The following is a 6,000-nucleotide window of genomic DNA, read 5'->3' as shown; positions in this document are numbered from 1 at the left end:
CTTGGGGCCCCATTGGGCCATTTTTGTGGCCTGGTCTGGCTGGAGAAGGAGGAATTTTGAGACTGTGTGGTGATCGCCAGATGCTGCTCTTCTGACTCCATTCCCAAAAGAGGCTGTGTGCAAGAATTGGTTCCCATGGGGTTTGGAATATAATCTGGTGCGTTGTTCAGGGTTCTTTGATTGACAGAATCATACCTGAGACCACAGAGGCATTGTCAGCGAAAGTTGGCCACGCCCTTTACCTCACATCCTCCCTTCACTCTGAACCTTGCAAGGGCTCTCTGGGAAAGGCAGGGACCATGGCAAAGGAAAGTCCAAGGTGGAGCAGTGTTCTCACACCTCAAAGTGGGAACTCATAGGCGCAGATGAGGTTGAGACAGTGTCTCAGAGACCATTTGTTGCCATTGCAAGCCTGAAAAGGGTGTCCAGTAGTGTTGTTGAAAGTCAGTGTGGACCCACCATGACAGCAAAGAAAAATCAAAACTCACCTGAGAGAAGGAGCTGACTTGTGCTGAAGTCCAAGCAGTGATCAAAGATTCCTGTCAGAGGACCCAAATCCTCTTGCAAAGTGCAAGCAAAGTCAGTCCCCACAAAGAGACCAGGATCCACACCCTAGAGTGCAGCCAGCCTATCCGACTTCCCTTTTGCTCCCTGAAATCCCTGGCAGCCAAGAGATCTGTGGAGAGAGGCAACCACAGTTCAATGAAATACTTCCTTCACAATGAGAAAGGATGTGCAGACACAATGGAACACAGCCTAGATTACCAAACAAAAGCCAGACATGCCTGCCTGCTTCTCATCCTACAGGAATCATGCAGCCCTCCAACAGAAGTGGGAGAAAAAGAGTTTCCTTCATGGCATCTGTAATGATAATTTATGGTTCTAAGTGTATCAAAGGAGCCCAGTCATTAAAACGTGACAGTGTTTAGAAGGAAACATGCAAAGAATTCCAATGAGGGTCATTCTCCAAGAATGGGGAAGCACTTAGTGTGTAAGACCTTAGCCAGACCAAGGAAACCCTAGGCCAACAGGGAACACGGAAGACAGGAAAGGAAGAGGCAAGTATGGAGGCTACATCCCACCCAGCGTCAATGCATCTCACTCCCATTTGGCTATGGGAATGAAAGCCCTCAAATCAGGAGTTTGCCAGGATGGCCCCAGTTTGCACACCAAATGTTCCCTGCACGTTGGAGTACTCCCAGGTGAACACAGGGCCATGGTGCAGACTGCTGGTGCAATTAAGGGAATGCAGGGATGCATTTGGAAGCACTCTCTGTCTTCACCTTTTTAGCAGGTGAAGTTGCAGGACCCCGTCCACCCCTCAACAGATTGTATGCTCACCCCTATGTGAACTTATGGCTGCTCACACTCTCTGTTTCAGAGTGAAATCTCAAGACAATGGAGGAGATTCCCCTAATGACGTTAAGCACCTGCTTGGCTGGGAAACGAATTGGAGGTAAATTCAAGGGGTCCTGTGGACAAGACTGCTAGTGTCCCTCCCTGGGTTGGTCACAGGACAATGAAACACTCGGAGGTGTCAATTCCTGGGTATGACGTGCCCCTCTTCTTTCCAGAAGAATACCTTTTTCTTTTTTGGCAGGTGGAGGTAGTTTGGCCTCCGGCGGGTCTCAACCAGACTCCCAATTCGCTGCGGATTCACGATCCACAGAAGAATAAAGAACACGGAGACCCACAGTCCAAGCAGAGCCACAGACACACAGGCGACCAGAATGTTGAGTTATTGAAAAAAAAGAAGCACTGCAATGTGTTAGCCACACTACTATAAGCAGACTCCACTTATAGGCATGCACACCCACACATACACCCACAAATACACAAAGCCACACAGGCAAGCAGACATCCAACACTTGCAACACTCGCAACACTCCAACAGAAACACAGCCCAGCAGCTCCTGAGGCTAAGTGGTTCCTCAGGAAGCCCCACCTGGGAGAGAGCAACCCCGGGGAACACAGGTGGGCTGTACCTAGTAATCACTGTGGGACAAGTTTCAAAACTACTCACCCCTACAACATCTAATTAGGCCTGAGGCATCCTGCAGATCCTTATGGGTCTGTAGGGATTTCACAGTTCCTTCCTGGGGTTCTGCTTGATGTTTCTTCAGGCTGACTCACATCTACTCACTCCTAGAATCATGGGACTGTCCTGTGGATCTCTGAGACAAGACAGGCAAGATTCCACTGCCAACACACCTCCAGGGAGTTCTTCTCTGCCAAGCCACAGGGACTTGTCACTAGGCAATGGTGGTGGCATTCACTGTGAAGCTAGCAATAGCTCCCTTCTCAGGTCTGGTACTTTGAGGCTATCACATGCGCATTCGTGAGGCAGGCTTGGATGCCTGGCTGTCAGAGCTGTCAGGCTGCCTAAGCAGACGAAAATGGTACAGGCAGAGCTAGACTGGTACTGGGAAAAAGGCTGTCTGTGATAACCTACTGCAGGACCCTAAGAGTCTTGACCTTATTGCCCCTCTGGGTCATCTCGCTGGTCAGGTCCCGGTGGACGAGGAGGTATTTCGAGACTGTGAGGTGGTCGCTGGAGATGGCTCTTCTGTCTCCATTCCTGAAAGAGTCTGTGTGCAAGAATCAGGTCCGATGGGGATTGGAATAGAGTCTGATGAGTTGTTGAGGGTTCTTTATGTGATGGAATCATACCTAAGACCTCAGAGTTGAAAGGTGCTGGGCACTTCACCTCACTGCCTCCCTTCATCCTCAGCCTCGCAGGGCCTATCTGGGAAAGGCAGGAACCACGACATAGGAAAATCCAAAGTTGAGCAGTGTTCTCTCACCTTGATCTGGCCTCGCTTGTGGGCAGATGAGCTTGTGACAGTGTCTAAGAGGCCGTCTGTGGCGATGGCAAGCCTGAAAAAGGTGTCCAGTAATGCTATTGATGGGCACTGTGGACACCCCAGGAAAGCAAAGAAAAATCAATGCTCACCTATGAGAATGAGCTGCCTCGTGCTGGAGTCCAAGCAATGTTCAATGATTCTTGTCAGAGGACCCAAAATCCTCCTTCAAAGTGCAAATATCCTCAGCCCCCAAGACGCAACCAGGACCCACAACCTGGAGTTCAGCCAGTCTATCTGAAGTCCCGTTTCCTCTCTGAAATCCCTGGAAGCCAAAAGATCTGTGGCGAGAGTAGTTCCATCCAGCAACAGCCCAATGAAGGAGCCCTGCGACAGTGAGAAAGGATGTGCACATGAAATGAAACAGAGCCTAGATAACCAGGCAAATGTTAGACACTGTTAGCTGCTTCTCATCCTACAGGAATTGTGCCGCCCTCCGATAGAAGTGGGAGATCAGTAGTTTCCCTGTTGGTGGCTGTGTGGGAATTTACATTTTAAAACTATCAAAGCTGTCCAGCCTTTAAAATGTGACAGTGTTTAGAAGGAAACACTCTTGCAATGAATTCCCACGAGGGTCTTCCTTCTTGAACTGGGAAATGTTTTGTGTGGAAGATGGTGAACCAGACCAAGGAAACCCTAATTCATTGAGGAACATGGAAGTCAGGAAATGAAGAGGCAAGTGTGGAGGCCACATCCCACTCCCATCAATCCATCCCACTCCCATTTGGCCCTGGGTATGAAAACCCTCAAAGTGCAAAGCCACCGTTTGCACTCCATATGTTAATGGCAGGTTGGAGAATTCCCACTTGAACACGGGGCCATGGTGTGGACTGTTTGTGCAATCAACGCAATGCGGGGATGCAGGTGGAAGCAACTTCTCTGTCTCTGTCTTCACCTTTTTTTCAGGTGCAGGTGTGGGACAAAATCCACACCTCACTAGATTGTATCCTTTTCCCTATTGGACCTTATTGCTGCTCACACTCTCTGTCCCAGAATGAAATCCCAAGATGATGAAGTAGTGCCCCCTCATGACGTTAAGCACCTGCCTGGCTGGTCTGACATATTGATTAATCATACTTATAATTGTTTACATTCATTGTGAAACACAATGTTTCGTTTTTCTTCCTTATTCTCCACCATTTGTTTTCTTCTCATATTAGTTACAGTTTGTAACTTATTTAGTTAAATATATACAATGAAGTAACACTGCAGTATTGCAGAAAGCATACTGCTTTGGAAACAGACTCATATTGAAACAGGAAAATGTTCCTTATCCCCCATTACTGGGTAAGAAATGAGGACAGGTTTTGGGTTCCGACCTCAGGCAGCATCCAGGGGTGAATTTTTACAGCTCCTGAATCCCCACTGGGTATGTGTTACACGGTGTTAATTTAGTTCATCCTAGGTCAGTGAGCATAGTCCTGAGGGTGGATCCCTAGCCAAGAACCACACCCTCCTCTGCCAGACACTTCCCTGCCCCCTTTCCATATCAATATTTTTTAAATTTAAAACTCCAAAAATAGTACCCAAATCCTTTAGGGAAGACAATTGGAGAAGACGGCATTAGAAGAACCAGTCTAGGATTAGGGTCGCTACATAGAAGATGGAAACACAGAGAGCATGTCCTGTAGGCCGTGGAATCACTGTGGAAACATATCTCTTACTGAGAAGGAAAGGGAAACAAACTGGCTTCTCTCATCTTGTTCTCTAATCTCTGCAGTGTCACCCATTAACGGAACTAAAATAGCAAGTCAATTTTATGGGAGCCTAGGAACCATGCCTCCCAGGGGCCAGGCCTCTCTATAACAGAATAGTGCCAGGGAGAGGTGAGTGATGTATCTGTGGGCATACAAACCCAGGACCTCAAACAAAGGAGTATCAGAGAGAAATATAGTATGAAGAGATTAAGAGAGAAGTAGTATCAGGAACAATTCATGCATGATATTTGTGAAAAGGCCAAAAAATAAAACAGAGCTTATGAGGTAGTAGAAATAATAAGAACATAAAGAAAACCAGGCAAAATTGTAAAGTCTAGGGTATTTAACTTTCCTTTATAGGATTTTGAAAATCCCTTCCACAATCCTTTTCCCAATAGCTTCCTTTCATGGATTCATTCAAGAAATATTTAGTGAGCTAGCATGGTCTAAGAATTGGTCAGATGGCATCATATGCATTGTTAGTACTTCTTTCATTGACAAAAAGAATGTTTCTTTTTTTCTGCAATGTTTTTCTCCCAAACATTCTTCACGCAGATTCGAATCCTTATTGATCCAGTCAATTGTTCCTGCCCTAAGAATGTTCCCCAAACCCCTGCAAACCCCGTTAAGAACTTCATTCCTCTCCAAGTTACTAAATTGTGTCTATTTTAACACTTGTCAGAGTACATTGCAATTATCGCTGTTCTCTTTATTCTCCAATTAAACTATGACTATTTTGAAGGAAATATCTATAAACACAATAGCTTGTCATTTGTCAATACTTATTGTACCAAAGGTTATTAGATATTAACATATAATATTCTAACATATTTATCCTAATTTTTGGAAAACAATACAAACAATGTTCACTGCCCATTCCCCATGAACTGCTCAACTTTAAACAATGTCTATGCTTTGGAGCAATTATACAAACTTCCAAAGAACCCCTGAAAGTGTTTTTATTTTGTTTGACTTTGTTTTGTTATATTGAATTATTTTGTAGAAACAATGTCTTTCCCCGTGGCCCAGGCTGAAGTGCAGCGTGCAATCACAGCTCACTGAAACCTTGAACTCCTGAGTAAATAGAAAAACAGGTGTGTGCCATGATGCCCAATTTAATTAATTAATAAATTTGTTACATTTGTAGAGACTGGTCTTGCTATGTTGCCTGTGCTAGTCTCAAACTCTGGGTTTTAAGCATTTCTCCCTTCTCAGCCTCCCAAAGAGCTGTGATTCCAGGCATGAACCACCAGATCTCAAAAAGGAAATTTTAGATTTTAGAATATTGCAATATGTTAGACTTCATTTCTTCTTTCAGTTTTGCATTTGCAGTGGCACTTAAGAAGAATTATTTCTTATGGTGAGAGTGTGATTTCTATATTTGGTCAACAAATTTTGAAATCTTTGTTTACTTAAACCCTAATAACTGGTAGTCAAGTCAG

Source organism: Gorilla gorilla, chromosome Y (assembly GCF_029281585.2).
Source record: "Gorilla gorilla gorilla isolate KB3781 chromosome Y, NHGRI_mGorGor1-v2.1_pri, whole genome shotgun sequence".
NCBI classification, from domain to species: domain Eukaryota; kingdom Metazoa; phylum Chordata; class Mammalia; order Primates; family Hominidae; genus Gorilla; species Gorilla gorilla.
This window is presented reverse-complemented; position numbering follows the sequence as displayed.